Source organism: Chrysochloris asiatica, unplaced genomic scaffold (assembly GCF_000296735.1).
Source record: "Chrysochloris asiatica unplaced genomic scaffold, ChrAsi1.0 scaffold00131, whole genome shotgun sequence".
Classification (NCBI taxonomy): Eukaryota; Metazoa; Chordata; class Mammalia; order Afrosoricida; family Chrysochloridae; genus Chrysochloris; species Chrysochloris asiatica.
The window spans coordinates 5,858,594-5,880,346 of record NW_006408649.1 but is presented as its reverse complement, the minus strand read 5'-3'; positions in this window follow the sequence as shown (position 1 = coordinate 5,880,346).

Here is a 21,753-nt window from a genome sequence, read left to right as displayed (position 1 = left end):
CACACTGCTGGCCATTGTGTTTCCTTCTGTTTTACATAGGATTGCTGTGGGTCAGTAACTACTCGATGGCACCTAACAACAATAACAAGAAGTAATTATTTCAGAGTTAAATATTACTGTGATTGCAGGTTTAATTCAGTTAGTTTCCTAATATACGCCTTCTTATCCTTTTACTTGAAATATTTCTGTGTTTTTGTTATAGATGTGCTTTGTCAGGATTGACTGGACGGTAACACATTTTGGTTTAGTTGTTGGTACTTTGAATAAGCAGCATACATACACTTTATCTTACACAGAATCAGGTATTTGTCTTGCTATTGGAATATTATTCTAAAATAATTACTGAGTGCTGCTATAACAGAGGACTCCTGGTTGGCACTGCAGCATCAGTACTGGACACAAACCACAAGGTCAACTGTTCAAACCCATCCACGACTTCTTGGAAACCTATACAGCATTACTATGAGTTGGAACTGACTTGAAGGCATTTAACAGTAACACTAAGCTAAAGCATAAATACCTTAAGTGGGTGGCTTTAACATAGAAAACATTATTTGCTCACAATTTAGAGATTCGAAGTTTGAATTTGGGGTCTGGCTCTAGGGTAAGCCTGGCTCTGTGGGCTCTTGAGGAAGCCTTTCATTTCTTTGGCACTCCTGCTCCTGGATGATGATCTTCATGTTGCTTGGTATCTCTCTTTCCATATCTTTACTCCACTTGCTTGTTTAATCTCTTTTTATAGCTCAGAAGAGATGGACTCAAGACACATTCTACACTCTTCTTGCCTCATTTATATAACAAGGACAACCCATTCCCAAATGGAATTATTACCACAGACAGAGAAGTTAGGATTTGCAACACATATTTTGGGAGACACAATTCAACCCAGAATAATACTTAATGTAATTAGGATTATAGCAACCATTTTAATGTTTACTGTGTTTCTCACTTCTTCTAGTCCTTTCGTTTCTTCTTTTGTTGTTATTGTTATGTGCCATCCAGTTGCTTCTGACTCATAGTGACCCTGTTTAGGGTTTCCAAAGAGCAGCTGTTAGGTGTGAGTCATAGACTTAGTAGTTAATTAAGCATTTAGACAAAATTCATTCCCACCTATGCATACTTTTATCATTCTTTTTGTCATTATCTTTTGACTACTTAATACACTTTCACACACTGACTTAGATATATTAGACATAATTACGATGCCAGTGGTACAACAATATCTTGCTTGAACACTAAGTGAAAGGTTGTCAGTTCAAACTCACCCAGTGACTCTGAAGGAGAAAGACCTAGAAAATTCTTTGGTGCAGTTATACTCTGTCAAATAGAGTTGCTATAATTCTGAATCAACCCCATAATATTTAACAATATTAGAAAACCCAAGGGCTAAGGGCATTAGGACTCCATTTCCTCACTTGTCTCCTTTTATAATTTTGTTACCATAGATTTTAAATTTATGCCTAAAATATTAAGACATCAGATATTTTTTGCAATCATTATTTACTTATATTTACCTATTTGTTATCTCCTTTCCACTGCATATCATTTCTCCTTACATTTCCAAATTTCCATCGAGGATCATTTGTCTTTCGTCAAAGAGATCCACTCTAGCATTCCTTATGAGCTTCTGCTGTTGAAAAATCATCTCAGCCTTATTTGTCTGAATTACCTCTTGGTTCATTTGTCTCCGTATATATTTGCCTTCATTTTTTTTTTTTTTTTAAAAGAACTTTTCTTCACTGCTATACCATGGGAGAAAGATGAGGTTTTCTTCTCCCATAAAGATTTACAGCCTCAGAAGCCCTCAGAACCAACTTGATGGCATACAACCACCAACCAATGGTAGAATGCTAGGTTGGCTATCTTTTTCTTACACTTTAACATGCCCTGCCAATAATTAGTTGGTAAGTACTGTCAAGTTGGTTTTGACCGATAGCAATGCTGCATAGGCTTTCCAAGGAACAGCTGGTAAGCTTGAACCACCAACTTTGTGATTGAAACCAATTTTGCAGTCCAGCGCATTAACTCACAGTGCCACACCAGGGGTCCCTGCCAACGTCTTCTGTCATTTCTGTTGTTCTTGTGTTTCTTCTTTTCCTTACTACTGATTACAGGATTTAAAACATTTTTGTCTTTGTGTTTTCAGAATTTAAACTATGACTAATTCACATGGGTTTTTCTTTGTATTTATTCTTCTTAGAAATGTCTTTAATTGTTTTTTGGGAAATCATCATATAGTGATTCTTCAGTTACTCTTTCTGTCTCCTTTTTTCTTTCCTCTTCTTCTGAGACTTCAATTACATGCATTGAAATGTTTGTTTATTTTTACTATGTCTCATATATTCTTTTCCTTTCTATATTTTTTATCCATTTCTTTCTGTGTTTTAATTAAGATATATATTTTAGACAGTTATAGCCTAGCTTACTAATACTCTACAGCCATACACATAGGAGCTCTGGTAGCGTAGTGGTTACGACTTGGGCTGTGAACCGCAAGGTCAGCAGTTCGAAACTACCAGCCGCTCCGCGGGAGAAAGATGAGGCTTTCTACTCCCGTAAAGATTTACACCCTCGGAAACCCTGTACAGGGTCGCTATGAGTCGGTTCCGACTCCACGGCACATAACAACAACAACAACAACAGTGTATTTGGACAGTCCTGGTGTGATGCTGTGGGTTAAGGCGCCAGACTGCAAAGCCTGCAAAGTTGGCGGTTCTAGCTTACCAGCTGCTCCTTGGAAACCCCATACAGGGTTGCTATGGGTTGGAATTGACTCGATGGCACTTAAAAACAACAAAAACAACAACAATGTATTTGGAGTCCTGATGTAGTACTATACGATAAGCATTCACTGGACTGTAATTTTGGTTTGAACCACAATTCAGCAGTTCAAATCCACCAGCAACTCCTTAGAAACTGTATACTGGGTTGCTATGAGGTGGAACTGACTCAACGGCATTTAACAACAAAAGAAAAACAATGTGTTTATATCAGTTATTTTATTTTCAATGCTATAACTTCTATATAATTTCATTTTATAGATTCTGTTCTCTGATAAAGTTTTTTATTTTGTCTTCTTTGTTGCTATTATTAGGTGCCTTTTGAGTTGGTACCAACTCATAGTGACACTATGCTAAACAGAAAGAAGCAAAGCCTGATTCTGCACCTACCTCATAATAGTTGCTACGTTTGATCCCATTATTGCTGCCACCGTTCCAATCTGTGCAGTTGGGGGTCTTCCTCTTTTTTTCCAACGTTCCACTTTACCAAACATGATATCCTTCTCCAGGGACTGGTCCCTGATAACTATATGTCTGAAGTATGGGAGATGAAATCTGGCCATCTTGGCTTCCAAGGAACATTCTGGCAGTACTTCTTCTAACACAGATTGGTTTGTTCTTTTGGCATTCCAAGGTAATTTTAATATTGTCCTCCAACACCATAACTCAAATGCTTCAATTTTTCTATGGTCTTCCTTATTCATTATCCAACATTCATATGCATATGAGGTTATTGAAAATACCATGGCTTGGGTCAGGCTCAACTTAGTCCTCAAAGTGACATTTTTGCTTTAGTTTGTCTTCTAGTTTCTTAAAAATACCAATCAAATGATTTTCTTAAAAATACCAATCAAATGATTTTAAATCCTCAAGTAAGATATAGAGATGAGTAAGACAGAGCATGCTAGGTGACAAACACATAGACCAGAAATTTATATTTCAGGTTGTTGAACTGTGGTGGCTAAAATCAGGAAAGGTACATGTCAGGTTGTAGCTTTTCACTACATTTATCAATCTATATGCTGAGCAAATAATCTGAGAGGTTGGATTATATGAAGAAGAACATGGCATCAGGATTGGAAGAAGATTTACTAAGTTCCTGTGATATGCAGATGACACAACCTTGCTTGCTTTAAGTGAAGAGGACTTAAAATATTACTGATGAAGATCAAATAATACAGCTTTCAGTAAGGATTGCATGCACAACTGGATCAATAAATAACACCATGAAAAATGAAGAAAAGATTGAAGTTGTCAAAGACTTCCTTTTGGTTGTATCCACAGTCAACACTCATGGAAGCAGCAATCTAGAAATAAAAGGACATATTTGGATTAGGCAGATCTGTTGCAAAATATTTCTTTAAAGTGTTAAAGAGCTAAGATGTCAAGGACTAAGGTGCCCCTGACCCAAGAAGCCATGGTATTTTTAATTATCTCATATGCATGTGAAAGTTGGACAATGAATAAGGAAGACAATAGAAAAATTGATGCATTTGAATTATGGCATTGGTGAAAAATTTTGAAATTACCACAGACTGCCAGAAGCAATAACAAATCTGTTTTGGAAAAATACAGCCAGAATGCTCATTAGAAGCGAGGATAGTGAGACTTCATGTCTCATTCTTTGGCCATGTTGTCAGGAAGGAGCAGTCCCTGGATAAATATACCATGCTTGGTAAAGTGGATGGTCATTCAATAATAGGAAGACCCCCTAACAAGATAAATTGCACAGTGGTAGCAACAATGGCTCAAGCATAACAACAATCATGAAGGTAATGCAGAACTGGGCAGTGATTCATTCTGTTGTAGGTTGGGTCACTATTAGTGAGAACCAACTCAACAGTACTTATCAACAACAACAGCAATAAACAGTCATTATCAAGTTAATTTTAATCAATGGTGACCTTGTCTGTGTGATAGTGGACCTTTACTCCATAGGAATTCCTAGGTCTTGTGATGGCTTTTATGCCAAGGCTCTTCTGGGTAGACTCCAATCTCCAATGTTTCTTAGAAGCCAAACTCATTTATCATTTGCACCAACTAGAAATACACAAATTTTAATTTTGTGATAAGTGCCTTGATAGAACCATACACAGTACTTGCCTAGTAAATTGGGGATTGTGGAAGTTAGGGATGATATTCTAGTGGAGATGATATTTGAGTTGAATCTTAAAAGGATGATGCCTTCATCTGGACAAAAGGAACAAAGCTATGTTAGCTTAAGTTCTGACAATAATTGCAGGACTCAGATATGGGTGAGGTCATTCATCTGAGATATGATGTAAAATACTTTGTGACATCACTGGGATGGAAAACTGTAACCAGCTTTGTATAGATCCTTTCTGTCCTGGACATTATCCTGTAGTTACTGAAAGCCCACTGAAGATCTAAGTTGATACGTGACTGTGATTTGTCATAATGTTTCTTAAAAAGTTCTGGGTAAGTGTAAGATAGTTGGATAGAAAGGGCCATGGATGGGGGAAAAGAGACCAGGCTTAAGAATCAGATAAGGGAGAATCACACTAGGGTTCTTCTCTGCCCTTCCTCTTTACCAAGTTGGCACTTCATAATGAATTTTGATCATTTTCCTTGTGCTATGCAGAAAATCACATATGGCCCTTCTAACTATGGTTAGAAGTGAAAGTAATAGAAAAAAAGGAAGACCCCCAGTGAGATGGATTGACACAGTGGCAGCAGCAATGGGCTTGAGTGTGGTTGGCCGGTTCACTGGGCAGTGTTTGGATCTGTTGTGTATAGGGTCGCTATGAGTGTACTAACTAGGTGGCACCAAGCAATAACAACAACTATGATCTTGTGACTCACACAAAATAATTGGATGGGACTCTGCAAATAAGGTGTTTGTGGTCCAGTCCTGGTGTGGTGCTGTAGAATCAGTACTGGACTGTGAACCACATGGTTGGCAGTTCAAACCCACCAGCTACTCCTGGAAAACCCTATGCAGAGTCACTATGAGTCACAACCAACTGGATAGCACTTAATGGCAATAATAAGGGGATTAGGCAGCCTGTTAATAACATAAATAAGGTTCATGAAACCCTCGTGGGGGCTGAGGCTATGCAAATAAGCTGTACAGAACCATAACCAGGGGGTTGGTTAGTTTTATCATCCTGCTACACTTAAAAATGAGCCGAACCTAGAGTGACATTTCACTATAGAATGCATCTTTTGGACCTGGAGCTACTATGCTGAGCACCTTCTAGACCTAGAGGACAGAGAGAGTTATGAAAATGGAGACAGCATGAGTTGGCAAGCATGGCAGAGTTCAGTGGCTGGAAATGGCAGCAGTAGAGCCTCGAGACCAGTGTGAGACTGCACAGTAGGCTTTCCAGTCCACAAAGCAAGGCAGGCATAGTAGCATCAACCCATGGAGCAAGAGAACTGAGCACCTTGAGGCCTGGGGCTTCCTGGTAAAGTAGGGTTCTTCAGGGGACTTATCATTGGAATTAAAAAGCTTTGTAACACCTATATGAGCAGGTCGAAGATCAGACCAAAGTGAGGACCTAGGTTCAAGGGATGAGAGAGGAGACCTGCAAGGCTGTAAGAAATAGAAAAAGCTGTCCTGCACTGAGGAAGGGAGACTTGGCTTACATGATTTTTTATCCTGATCCCAGGTTTTACCCTATTTCTTCCTTAATAAGTCAAATAAATGTAAGTATCATCTGTGTTAATTCTGTGTGGCCATTGCAATCGATTATGGGACCCAGAGGGGATGTAGAGAGTGTCCTGGGAGGGATGACTCGTGTCTGAGTTGGTCCAAAGCCTGGATAGTGATGATATGTCTGACCTCTCCTCATAGGAGTCAGCTTTGGGCTAATGCTAAAATTTAGTCTTGTGTCTCCCTGAAGTTATATGAGGTTGGTGCCATTTTTATACCTTATATGTGAATATTATGGAGTCCTGCTGTGGCGCTGTGGGTTAATGTGCCAGACTGATAAGCCATTTGAACTGCTAGGTTGGTGGTTCAAGCTCACTAGCTGCTCCTCAGAAACCCTGTATAGGGTCGCTATGGATTGGAACCAACTTTATGGCACTTAATAACAACAATGTGAATATTAATGCTTTTCCTTCTCATATCCATGACCCTTGTTTGTTATCCCCTCAAGTGACTTTTCTTCTACAGTTTATTCTTTACAAAGACTTATCAGTTGAGAAAAGATCTCTGAGAATGACTTAGGATGGTCTTTAAATTTCTTCGGTCAAATCCTGCTCTCTTCCAATTTCTTAAATGTCTTAAGCAAAGTACATGAGATTCCAGAGCATTAACTAAAGAGCCCACATATGTGTCTCACAACAGACAATAAATACATATGTAATTCATCCCAAACACACAGTTATGTTGCTACTTACAAGTAGGTTGTATGGAGTCTATGAGTTAGCCCAAAATCTACAGAAAACATAAAGATGGGAGAATTACACCTGATCACCTCATTTTAAATGAAGGTCCTACCTTAGAACAGGGAGTCCTGGTGTGGTGCTCTGGGTTAATGTGCTGGACTGCAAAGTTGGTTTGAACTGCAAGACTGACTGTTCAAGCTCACCAGCCGCTCCTTGGAAACCCTATACAGGGTTGCTAAGGGTTGGAACTCACTCGACGGTACTTAACACCAACACCAACAACACCTAACAACACTGTCCAAAATATCTGTCATAGACTTCCCAACTGTATGGTGCAAGGAAATGAGAAGAAGACTTAGGGCCACATCCTTACTCTTTACTATCAAGCAATATATTGAATCTCTCGTGCCTGTGAAGAGCTTTGCACCGACTGAAAACTATTATAATTCTCTGTGCTTTCCACAATTTATCTCACAGTTCTTTTTGCAGGGATGTGCACATGCACCATGTGTGTCCCATTGTATGCCCCATATTCCTTGCAAAAGGGTGCCCTTTTCTGAGTGAGGACCAGATGGGACCTGGCCCAACTTTCATTAATCAGTAGCGGCCACTACAAATGGTCTTCCTCGTATGTGTAAAGAGAAAAAGGTAACTGAGGGAAACAGGCAGAAAAGAAACAGTTTGACATTTCTTTGGAATTAGCCCACTTGGTCACATACAGTACTGAATTATTTCTCCATCACCAACTGATTCTGAGTTTCACGATATAGGCAGCTTTGATCTGCAAATTCCAGGTGTCTGAATGAGGGGCAGAGCGATAAAAATTCAAGCAGAATGACATTTTCCAACAAGAGTTGGATTAGTGGAGGGGAAAACGCTGCCAAGCTGAAAACCTTTCCGGATGGAGGAATGATAAACTGCATAAGCAACATCATACCTTAAACATGATTTTATTCATACTGAAGGGAGGGTGACCTTTGTATTGAAGGAAACTTGGGCTCCATATTCAACATTTTCCTGTGTCTAATGCTAATGCTTCTCTACCCAGCTGCAAAACCCATCTGCACACTTCTAATACTTTTTCTTTTCTTCCTGCTTGGATTATTTTTCCAGGCATGCATCATGCATCTTAAACTGCTAGAACTTAATATTATTTTATAACCCCCAGTCAAACCTTGGTAGTTTGATAGTGCAAAGCAAGGTAATTACAGGGTTACCTGTGATTATTTACTAATCTGTAGTGAACAGTTTCACTTTTTTGTTGTTTTTGTTTTTACCACAACAAAGATTCTACTTCTACTTAGGGCTAGCATTTGTCTCTCTCCCAACCCAAACATCTTCCTAGAGACTCAAAATTTCTCTTCAAACTTGCAAGTCCTGAAAGGAACGAGAACTCAGTAAGCAAAGTAAACACAGATTTACTTGTGCTTACTTACTAACCTGTAGTGAACAGTTTTAGATGGGCTAGCATTTGTCTCTCTCCCAACCCAAACATCTTCCTAGAGACTCAAAATTTCTCTTCAAACTTACAAGTCCTGAAAGGAACGAGAACTCAGTAAGCAAAGTAAACACAGATTTACTTGTGCTTACTTACTAACCTGTAGTGAACAGTTTTAGATGTGGTGAAAAAGCAAGTAAAACTTCATTACAGAGTAGCAACTAAGCACAAGCAAGTCTGTGCTTACCTTACTTAACGGATAACCTACCCCTATAGTTAGAAGAAAAGCTGAGATGTGGAGGGAAATGTGGACTGACTTTTTTAAGCACACACATGACCATCAGATAAGGGAAAGAAAACCCCAAACTTTGCTAGTGTTATAGGAAATTATTTAACTGAACTCATTTCATATTATTTTGGGTCAGTTAAGAAGCTTCCTTTGCTTAGTCACTCATTCAAGGACATCCTGAAGATGGCTTGTGAACTGAGAATGTTTGACAGAGCAACTATCCAAAAAAACAAAGGTTCCATGAATCCCAGGGCTTATTCTATGTTCTCTAATTTAATCTTTATAATAGTCGTATAGTAACATTAATCCCATTTTATAGATGAGAAAACAGACTCAGGAAGAATATAATTTCACCCACTGTCACAGGGCTAATTATTAGGAAGTCAAAATTTTTTGTCAAAGTTTACTTACTTTTATGCTAATGAAGATAGTCCTCATCTAGTTGACTCTTATTTTGGCACTCCTACTTATATCAGAAAGGAGCTCTGGTAACGTTGTGGTTATGAATTGGGCTGCTAACCTCATGGTCAGCAGTTCAAAACTACCAGCTGTTCCATCAGAGAAAGATGAGGCTTTCCACTTCCGTAAAGATTTACAATTTCAGAAACACTTACAGGGTCAGAACCAACTCCACGACACATAACAACAACAAGGACATCAGAACAAAATGTTGCCCAGACAATCATGTATCATCTTCATGATTGCTGGCATGCTTGAGTCCAATGTTTTGGCTCTTGTACTAATCCATATCACCAAAAACGTCCCTTCACCTTTGTTGGTCTTTTATTTTATCAAATCTGATGTCCTCCTCCTTCAATGGAACTCTTCTGATTGTGTGTCCAAAGCAAGGGACTTGGGTAATGCTCTGTTCTGATCCATAGGGTTTTCATTGGCTAATTTTTTGAAATAGATTATCAGATCTTTTATCTGTTGAAACCTGCCCACATGGGTGATCCTGCTGATATTTTAAATACCAGTGGCAGAGCTCCCAGCATCACAGCAACATTGCAACCACCACAGAACAACAAACTGGCAGAAGGTTGGTAAATGATGGTTACAACTGCCAGTTATGAAGCATTTAATGTATCCTACACTGTGGGTTAATGCGCTGGACTTCAAAGTCATTGTAATCACAAGGTGAGTGATTTAAGCTCACCAGTCACTCCTTGGAAACCCTATACAGGATCACTATGGGTTGGAATCAACTCGACCACACTCAACAACAACAAACTTGCAGACTTCACAAACATTATCTTAGTTATTCCTAATGACTGATTCAGTGGTACTTAACAACAACAACAATCATATTTCTTTTTAGATTACAAAAAAATTAAGGCTCAGAGAAGTTGTATAACTTGTTCATTTAAGTAAAGAACAGATTTTTATGTGATGGAAAAAACAAAGTATAAATTAAGTTAGAGCTAAATTTTCTTAAAACCCATGCATAAGGTGTACAATACTGCAATCTTCAACTATTCTGTTTGATATTGAAGACTTTCGTAATCCTAACCTAATAATAATGATACAATTGAGGAATGATTCTCAGTAATTTCAGATCACCAGTCAATCCTTACAGCAACAAAAGACTCTAACATGGGGCTAATACATTCTTTCACCTGTCAAAGGATTTTTTTACACCTACATCAGATGGATTTTTGTAATTTTAATTGTTGGTGTTTTCATATCGCCATTACTAGTGTTCATGAAATTAATGTATGTAAGCTGCTGAGAAGAGAATATTTATTTCCAGGAACAGGCATTTAGTAATGGTAAATTTACATTTAGTTCCTGTCTGTGATACCCTGACTATTCATCCCAATATGGCACAATAGACATTTTGCTTGTTGTTTTCAAAAATATTTACCTTAATTTCACATTCACAATTAGTTATAGTAAGTTATTATTCTCCCTCCTTTCCAGATGAGGAAACAGAAACCTAGTGAGACATGACTAAGTGGCCACAGGAAGATCTGAACCTAGGAACATCATTGTATACAAAATGTTTTTCTTACTACAAACTGATCTAAACATGGCTTTCTATTTCAATGTTTAGCTAGAAAATAATTTATTGAGACATTGGATGTGTCTAACAGTGTGCTAAATCAACCTCAATCTATACAGGTGGAAATTCTCTTCCCATAATTCCTCTAAACCTCAATCCAATTGCCATCAAGATGGTTCTGACTTAGTGACCACATAGCACAGAGTAGAATTGCACATAGGGCTTCCTAGGCTGTAATTTTTATGCAAACAGATTGCCACATCTGTCTCCCTCAGGGCAGTTTATTGGTTAGCAGCCCAGCACTTTAACCATTGTACTACCAAGACTCTATGTAATTTCTCCACAGCCCTTAAATACGTTTAGTAATCTGGCTTGCCTCACCTCCTAGTTAGACTGGAAGAAAAACAACCTTTTTCAACCTGTAATTCAGTTTTCATGGCACTCTGGTGGAGAATGAACGGGATAGAAAGTGGGCATACTGACTTACTTCCAAGGATTCCAGCTGTGTTCATCAACTAGTGGGCGGAAAGGAAATTCAGAGAGCTATTATGGCATAATTTTAACAAGAAAAACACCTTTTAAGTTCATTTCTGGTACCTTTATACAGAAACAAGCCCTGAGGTTCCTGGAGACATATTTGTGATAGAAGGCATTTGGGATTGCTTCATCACAGTCAACTACCTTCCCTCTGGTGTATTTTTATCATTTCTCTGCAATGTCTGTAGAATGTGAACTGCAGATTCATTAAGCAGGGACAGTGTCTGCTCTTAGTCAACATGAAATCTCTGTCATACTGTCAGGGCTCATTATGTGTTCCATAAAATAGTAGACTTAAAAGTCTTTTCATTTTTAAAATATATTACAATTCTATTTTTCAGATAGCAAATCTGGGCAGATGTGCTCCCCCTTGGTTTCCATTATCTGCCTTGGCTAAAGCTGGCTCTTCAATAACCATCATCTAAGAATGAGCTGATTACTTATGAATACCAGGCATATATTTTATTAATTCAAGGAGATGCTAGCATTTTACTTGATATAACTCTGAATAAAATAATCATTTGGTCATATTTACTGTAACTCTAGGGTCCTTGTGTGGTACTATAGCTGAGTACTGGAATGCTAATATCAAGCTTGGCAGTTCAAACCATGAGCCACTCTTCGGGAATTCTGTGCAAGGTTGCTATGAGTCAGAACTAATTAGACGACACTTAAAAAATGCAACAAGTATAACAATATCAGAATTATCAGTGCTATGCTGTAGGATAAGCACTGGACTGCTAACCTCAAGATTGGCCATTCTCACCCACTAACTGCTCCTTGGAAACCCTATACAGGCTTGCTATAAATTGGAACCAATCTAATGGCATTTAGCAACAACTAAAACAACATTCAAATTTCCCACTAGACTATGACCAGAGAGTTAGACATGTTTCTCCAATAGGACTTATAGTAGGTTAAACTATTTCAAAATAGTTCAATAATTGCCTAACATCAGAAGTTTCCATATGGTTCAACTTAATAACACATATGGGACTGCTGTTGTCAAGTACAGTTGAGCCGGTTCCAACTCATAGTGACCCTGTATAGGTTTTCCAAGGATCAACTGGTAGGTTTGAAGTGCTGAACTTGTGGTTCACAGCTCAGTGCTGATCCTACAGCACCACACCAGAAGTCCTATGTGGAACTGAGTAAGCAATAAATATTTTGCTGAATGTATGAATAGATGGAAGATACCTATCTAGGCATGAATTTAGCAAACATGTTGTTAAGTGTAGTTGAGTCAGTTCCTACTCATAGTGATCCTCTAGAAGGTTTCTAAGGAGTGGGTGACGGGTTTAAACTGTCCATCTTGCAGTTAGCAGTCAGGGGCTTATCCTACAGCCCCACACCAGAACTCCATAGTAAATAACACATTAGAAGAAAAGCATCCATTCTCTTCATTTTTGCATCTGATGAACTCCTGTCTTTGGAGATAAACACAAATCCATATATTCTTGTTTCTTTGATTCATTCACTTATTCATTCATTGACCCTTTCAATAATTATTCAGCATCTGCTACTTGACAGCACTGTGCTAGTTGTGGCAAATGCATGGAGCATTCTGTCCAACATAGTAGTCAGAATTGTTAACTGATGCTGGTACTATATAGGGTTTGCATGTGCTATGATAGTGTGGAGTACAGGAACCAGGGACACTTAGAGCACAGACACCTTAAATGGCCTTGCAGTTTAGAAGAGACACCTGAGCTGAGTTCTGAGAATTCAGTTAGGAGGCTTCGGGCAAAGCGTTTGTGTGGAAGGAAGGTGTTCCTGAAATAAGAAATAGCATCTACAAAAGCTTGTTTAACCACCTGGTGGAGTGGGAGGAAGATGGTGTTCTGAGGCTGCACAAGGGAGAAAGAGGCCAGCTCAGAAAAGCCACTTCAAGGAGCTTGTACTTTGTCTTGAGGGAAATGGAGGAAACACTGAAAGGTCTTAAGTAGGGCAGTGTCCTAAGAAGCATTACATATTACACTAAGTTTCTTAAGTTTAAACAGTAAACATGGGTTTGTTTGGTTGTTTTTTTGTTTTTGTTTTTGTCTGGAGGTGAATCAAATTTGTAGATTAGTTTGGCAAATGTAGTGATCTTTAAAATACCACGTCATCGCATTTATATGAATTGTTATTGCTTGTCGTTTGAGGCAGTCTTTGTGTTTCCAGGAGTTCCTGGCTGGTTCAAATGGTTAAAGTTCTTGGCTGCTAACCAAAAGGATGATGGTTCAAGTTCATCTAAACTTAAAGAAAGGTTTGGGAATCTACTTCTGAAATATCATCCAAACATACTGCCATTGAGTCAATACTATCTCATAGTGACGCTGTAGGACAGAGTAGAACTGCAGTATATGATGTGCAAGACTGTAAATCTATACAGAAGTGAATTGCCACATCTTTGTCCCACAGAGTCTGGTGGGTTTGTACCACTGACCTTTTCAGTAACAGTCAAGAGACTTAATCTCTGTGCCACCAGACCCTTTTCTGAATTCTATGGGTCATCGTGTGTCACAGTCTAGTTGACATCAGCTGTTTTTTTTTTGAGGAGGGGAGGGGTGTTGCAGTTAGGTTTTTAAGGGTGTTTTCTAAACTTTAAAGTGCTTTGAGTCTGAGAGTTTGTTCAAATCACCTACTTCATTAATGATGAAAATGGAAGATCTCCTCTAAAAAGTATCAATAAATATAGTCAATTTTTAAAAGAGTTCTTTATTGTACTTTTATTCCTAAAGAAGGCAGAACAGTGAATTATGATGTGAGCAACTTAAATAGCATTTTGGGGGGGAAGTACTGAAAAACAACAACAACAAAAATAATGCCCTTCTATTCAGCAGGAACTCATTGTCTAAACAATGTTTCAGAAGAGTTCTTTCTCAGCCCACACCCATCCACACCCGTGTGCCAAATGTGTATCTTTCAAGTTTGCATCTCAGCATGATGTCTGTAGTCAGGGCTGTCAGTTTGGAGTATCCTCCCCTTTTGGTTTCTTTAGAATTTGTTATGTTTTTCTGTTGTCCTTGAGAATATACATAGCAGAACAGGCACTATTCAGCAATTTCTAAATGGACAACTCAGTGACAATGATTACATTACACATCCTCCTTTAACCAACTGTTTATATTTAACCAATTGTTTAATATAAACTCACTGACCCCTGAATTTCCTATCTAGGTTTTTGAGTTGCTGCTGTCACTTTGATCCCTTATAGATAGATCTTAAAATAGCTCAATGCAAAAAGCAAACATGATTCACTAGTTAAGCTGAAGTGTGAATTTGGTTTTAAGAAGACTTCAGAGGCTATTTTTTTTTTTGAGGTTTAAGATTTAAAGACGATCTCAAGCCAATAATTTCAGGGGTTCCTATAGCCTTCATTGCTCCAGAAAGTTTAGAGTCCATGAGTATTTGAAATTCTGTTTTGCTTCCTCCTTTATAAAGATTCTTCTATAGAACTTTTAATCAAAATATTCAGTAGCTGGATACTACCTAATTCTTCTGGTCTCATAGCAAAGGAGCACTGGTAGTGTAGTGGTTATGAATCAGGCTGCTAACCTCAGGGTCAGCAGTTTGAAACTACCAGCTGTTCCATGGGAGAAAGATGAGTCTTTCTGCTCCAGTACAGATTTACAGCCTCAGAAACCCTGTACAGGGTCACCATGAGTCGAAACAGACTCCACAGCACATAACCACCACCGCCATAGCAAAGGAGACAGTTCATAAAGACAATTGGTCACACATTCCATTTTTTTCTCCTATTCTTGACTAGTGGCACTTTGGATAACTGCTTGCAAGTTTTGAAGAACGCAGTCATTACATAATATGCTAGGGGACTGAACAGAAGCAAAAACCACAATATTAGGCCAATTAATTAGGATGTTCCATGGAACCATGACATTAAACCTTCAAACCAAGAAAACAAATCCTAGGAGGAGACTGGTTGTACATAAGTAGACTTAGCAGATACTCTTTTTTGTTGTTTTGTAAATACAAGAATAAATTAGAAACTATTGCTATAATCATAGAAACCTTTATTAAACAAAAATATTAAAATGTACAGCTATTGTTTCTTCGTATATTCTTCATCTAAGTCTGAACACTTCTGAATACAGTGTTTCCATCTCTCTAACCCTTCCTCTGGAGTCCTGGTATGATGCTGTGGGTTAATGAGCTGGACTGCAAATTCGGTTTGAACAGCAAGGTCGGTGGTTCAAGCTCACCAGCTGTTCCTTGGAACCCTATAAAGGGTCATTGTGGGTCGGAACCAACTCAACAGAAGCCAACAGCACTTAACAACAACAAACAGCATCAGCAGACCCTCCTCTGTAGGAAAAGCACTGGACTGCAAATTACAGGGTCAAAGATTTGAGCCCACCAGCTGTTCTGTAGGAGAAAGACGAGGCTTTCTGCTCCTGCAAAAATTTACAGTCTCAGAAATCCTATACAGGATCACTATAAGTCAGAACCAAATTGAGGGCACTAACAACAACAACAACACTTCCTCAAAGAATTTTGTGCTTTTGACTTACATCACATCAAAATGGCAGTTTGGCATCCTTGAGGGACTCAAATCCTGTTTGTTTTAAAAGTTCTTTGAGTTTTGAGAAACAAAAGAAGTCTGAAGGGTAAAATCAGTGTATTCGGGTGTATGGGAAAGGCTTCCCAATGAAAGAACAGTCCTTGCTACCCTTGAACAATGAGCAGGCCCATTGTTGTGATGGAAAAATAATTCCTCATTGCAACATTCCTGGCCTTTTTTTTCACCAATGCAACTTTCAATTTTATTAGAACTCCTTTCTAATAAGTCCTTTAGTCACCCTGTGTCCTTTTGAGAAAATCTATTAAGATGACCCCTAGGAAATCCCCCCAAAATAATCTCCAAACCATCTGAACTCCTCTGTGCCTTGAATTTAGTGGCACAGCAAATCTCATTGGAAGCCACTGTTTTGATTGGACCTTGTTCTCTGACTCATATTGGTAAATCCAAGACTTGTCTCAATTTGATTCTTTCCATAAAATTGTCTTCATTAGATTAAATTTTGCTTAAAATACTGATGGAAAAGTCAGCTGTTTGAGTTGGATGATCTTTGTACAACACTTTTTAAGTATCCTTTTCTTTTTTAAAAAGCACCCTTAGGAGTCCAAGGCAAGTGTATTACTGAGAGAAATTGTCTACAGACATCCAGTTACCACAGAGACATGTTAGACACATTTCATTTGGAATAAACCCATGCATGTATGTTTTGGAAACCTAGCAGCAATGTTTTTGGTCTACCCTTGTGTATCTACCACATAATTTTGCCAATTCAATATTTTTACTGTGTACAACTTCTGGACAGCAATTACATTAATTTGTTGTGCAACCCTACCCTTAATCAGTGAAAGTTCTCATCACTGTAAACTAAATTCCAGTACTTCATAAGTACTGAATACCTCTCCCCCATTCCTTCTTGCCCTGGTAACCAGTAATACACTTTTGTCTCTATACTTTCACTTGTTCTTATCTTTTTATGTTAGTGGGATCATACAATATTTATCATTTTGTGATTCACTTATTTCCCTCGATATAGTGTTTTCAAGGTTCAATCATGTGCAGTGTATATTCAGAGTCCATTTCTCTTTCAGAGTGAGTAGTATTCCATTGCATGTATGTCCCACATATTATTTGTCCATTCATCTATTGATGAACATTAAGGTTGTTTCTACATTTTGTCTATTGTGAATAATACTACAATGAAGCTTCTTATACATATGTCTATGCCCTGCTTTCAAATCCATTGAGTATATTCTGAGCAGCAGGATTGCTGGGATCTTAAATAAATTGAAGACTTCTGTTCATCAAAAGACCTTTATCATAAAAAGTAAAAAGACAAGGTACCATCTGTGAGAATACCTTCAGGAAAAATTTACTTGCTAAGAATATAATAACCAAAATAGAAGAAGTCCTGATTTATGATGTATTGGAATTCTGGTGGTCTGTACTTAGAATCATTATTTATTTGGAGGTTAGTACATCTTTGAGAAGGAGCTGTGGTAGTGTAGTTGTTACGAATTGGGCTGCGAACCTTAAGGTCAGCAGTTTGAAACTACCAGCTGTTCCGCGGGAGAAAGATGAGGCTTTCTGCTCCGGTAAAGATTTACAGCCTCGGAAACCCTGTGCAGGGTCGCTATGAGTCGGAATTGACTCCATGGTACTAAACAACAATCACAACAACATCTTTGAGAGCATAGTGGTTACGAATCGGGCTGCTAACCTCAAGGTTGGCAATTTGAAACTATCAGTGGTTCCGGGAGAAAGATGAGGCTTTCTGCTCCCATAAAGATTTATAGCCTCAGAAACCCTGTTTAGGGTCACTATGAAACCAACTCCATGGTACTTAACAACAACAGCAACACTTATGTGTAGTTATTATTATAGTTAATATACACAACATTGCAATGTGTAATTTGCTGGTGCTATTATTATCAGATTTCACTTGCTCATGTTTAATTTTATGATTTACTGTTGTTGGCATTGTGGGTTAAGCACTGGGCTGTTATCAGACCAGATGCACTTCAGGAAAAAGATGCAGCTATCTGCTCCCATAAAAATTTACAGTCTTGTAAACCCTAAGGAGCAGTTCTACTCTGCTTCCAGCATCTACCAATTTTAGCAAAGCAATTACTGTTTTTTTCCATGTTTTCAAGCAATTGAAGCACCTGATTTAGTTCAGAAAAGTAAATCTATATGTCAGTATTTCCAACCCAACCTGCTGTCATGGAATTTATTGTAACTCATAGTGACGCCATAGGACAGAGTAGAATTGCTCCTTATAGCTCCCAAGTTTATACATTTTATTAGAGATGATCACTTCAGTTGCTTGAAAACATGAAAAAGCAGTGATTGCTTTCCTAGTTTATAGACAGATTCTGGAAACAGTGAGATGTTTTCATAAAATATATAAAGAAAAAGAATGTTGTTGTTGTTAGGTGCCATGAAATTGGTACCAATCCATAGAGACCCTATATACAACAGAATGAAACACTGCCTGGTTCTGGGCCAACTTCACAATTGTTGCCAGGCTTGAGTCCATCGATGCTGCCACTTTGCCAATCCATCTCATTGGGGGTTTTCTTCTTTTTCTCTGATCCTCCACCTTACCCAACATGATATCCCTCTCCAGTGACTGGTCCCTCCTGACAATATATCCGAAGTATGAGAGAAAAGTTTGGCCATCCTGGCCTTCAAGGAGCACTCTGGCTGCACTTCTTCCAAAACGGGTCTGTTGATTCTTTTGGCAGCTAATGTCACTTTCAATATTCTCTTCCAACACTATAACTCAAAAAGCATAAATTCTTCTATGGTCTTCCTTACTCACTGTCCAGCTTTCGCATCCATATGAGGTTACTGAAAAGACCATGGCTTGGGTCAGGCACACTTAGTCCTTAAGCTGACATCTTTGCTGTTCAACACTTTAAAAAGGTCTTATGCAGCAGATTTGCCTAATGCAATATGTCATTTGATTTCTTGACTGCTGCTTCCATGTGTGTTGATTTTGATCCAAGAAGAATGAAGTCCTTGACAACTTCAATCTTTTCTTTGGTATGGATTGTATCTCAATATAAACAAAACAAAATTCCTCACCATTGGACCAAATAAACAACATTCTTATCAACGGAGAAAAGAAAAAGAATAAAAGGACCATATACATAACTCACCACAATTTTCTGAGTACAAAAGTCATCCTCATCCCCAGGGATAATTCAGCTGATCCAGAACCTCCCACAGTGGAGTTTTTACTGTACTGACAAGACACCAATGTCATTCAACTCTTCTTCATCTTTGAAGTAAATCTTTATGAATTATATATTTTTATCTACGTGTTTATTAAAATATATCTGTATGTTGCTATGCAATATTACTAAACCTAAAGATAAACAAAGACTGGATTTGCAAAAATACTGATTAAAGAAAGACAATTATAATTTAAAAAGAGAGAGAGAGAGATTTAACTTATTTAAAAACTTAACTATGACAAGGGTTGTCAGAATGGAGTTCCATTGGAAATTGGGGACTATAATCTAAAGCTTTGCCTACTTAAAAACAACAAGACAAATAACCTAATTTTTAAAAATTGGGCAAGAAATTTGAATAGACATTTCATAAATGAGGACATGCAAGTGGCCACTGAACACATGAAAGGGTGCTCAAATTAATTAGCCATCAAAGAGATGCAAATCAAACCAGGAGATAATCCACTCTTGCTAGGCTAGCTAACTTGAAGGAGGGAAGGAAGGAAGGAGGGAAGGCAGCAAGGAGGGAGGGAGGGAGGGAGAGAGGGAAGAAAGGAAGGAAGGAAGGAAGGAAGGAAGGAGAAAGAAAGAAAGAAAAAGAAAGGAAGAGAAAGAAAGATGAGTTAGTAAAAATGTGGGGAAATTGGTAATCCTTGTTCATTGTTGGTGGGAATGAAAAGTGGTACAGATGTGGAAAACAGTGTGGATGTTCCTTGAAGAAATTTAAGTAATACTATCATATTGCTGATGTGGTGCTGTGGGCTAATGTGGAAGACTGCTAAGTCGTTTGAGCTGCAACGTTGGTGGTTCAAGCTCACTAGCTGCTCCTTGGAAACCTATACAGGGTTGCTATGGTTTGGAATCGACTCAAAAGCACTTAACAACAACAACATCATATTCTCTGCCCCCCCCCTTTTTTAAACTGAAAGAGAAAACAATATCTCTATTGCATTTTCTAGGCAATTATTAAATCTTATTTTCTTGACATATTAATTTAATCTCAATGAGTTTTGTTTTCCGTATTTCATTATGAAAATTTTCTGACATTTAGTTACTGAATATTTAGTAAGTATCTAGTAGACGTAGTGTAGACATGTTGGCAGGGCAGCTGGAGGTAGAGGAGAAGCTGCCCAGGAAATTCTGTGTCTTCTCTGACTCAGGTGACTGACAATGACATTGATTAGTGAATATGAGAAAAATATTTCATTTACTATGAAGTGTGTGAGTTATTGAGGTGGGGGTGGGATGTGGCTGATCAACCATAACTTTCCAAATCAGTTACAACACAGTCTTGTCTTTATGGTCTGATTTGTTCAATAAATAATCATAGGCCATGTAAAAGGTGAAACATGCTTTAGATTAAAAAATCTGAATTCAAAGCTGATTTATTTTAGCCTATGGTCTGGCAATAGGGATAAATCATAAACAAAAGTATATTAACAATATTCCATCCTATTAAGAAAAAAATGTACTTATACTCCAATATATTACTATATTTATTTTTAGACATTTTTCATTTTTTAAATGTAAGCATACATTTTAAAAATAAGGAACATATGTATTTTTATTTATTGTGGTTTGAAAGGTTTTGGAGCCAGTTAATTTTCCATCTGAAAATGTATACACTTTTCATGACATTATTTGAAATCTACTCAGTGTAATAGCACTCTTCCTACTTCCTCCCTATGTTAAGATGTTGTTGTTAAGTGCCATTGAGTAGTTCCGACCCATAACAACCCTGTCTAGGGTTTCTGAGGAGCAGCTGGTGACCTTGAACCACCAATCTTGCAGTTTAAACACCTTTGCAGCCTGGCTCTTTAACCCAAATTCTAAAATAATTTATTTGGCTCCATTAAATGTTTTGAACACAAATTATTAATGCTATCTTTTGTGAAAACAGTAAGATTGACTATTTTAATCCATGACTTAAGTGATAAGGTAAATGTCAGTGTTTATTATTGTCAACCAATTATTACTGTTAACTGATCTGAAGATATGACAGGTGATAGTTAAGGCTTTGTGTCTACTTGACTTGGCCAGGATTCCCAGTGGTTTGGCAGTTATAATGTAGTTATCCCCATGGAGAAACATAATGAAGAAATAGTGAACTGGGGACATGCAGGACTGGGCACCAAGGAGGCACTGTGTCTCCAGCTTCTCAACTTCAGGGTGTATGGGTGCTCACACTGCTTGTCGCTGGCACAGAAAGAACCAGTTCATGGTTGTGCAACCTCTGCAAGCACAAAGGGCCTCATCATCGGAAGTAAGCCTGCATTTGGTATAATCTTCTTTTACATTTCTCTTAAACTACTTAACAGTTTCATCTTAGAACTGTTGAAGTGTTTTCTAAGTAATATCCAATAAACAATGGAGCATGTAGGTGAGCAGAGGAGATATGCCCTATAGGAGTTTGCACACATGTGAGTATTACTGGTTGTGATCTGGTGTCATTGTGTCATTGTGAGGGGTGCTTGGGACCTGGGTCTAGATTTTAGAATAGTGGCAGCAGCAGGAGCAGTGGGAATTTGTCTATTCTATTGTCACTGGAAGACATCTCTGTGATGTTGACAGATATTAAGAAATTTAGAACTAT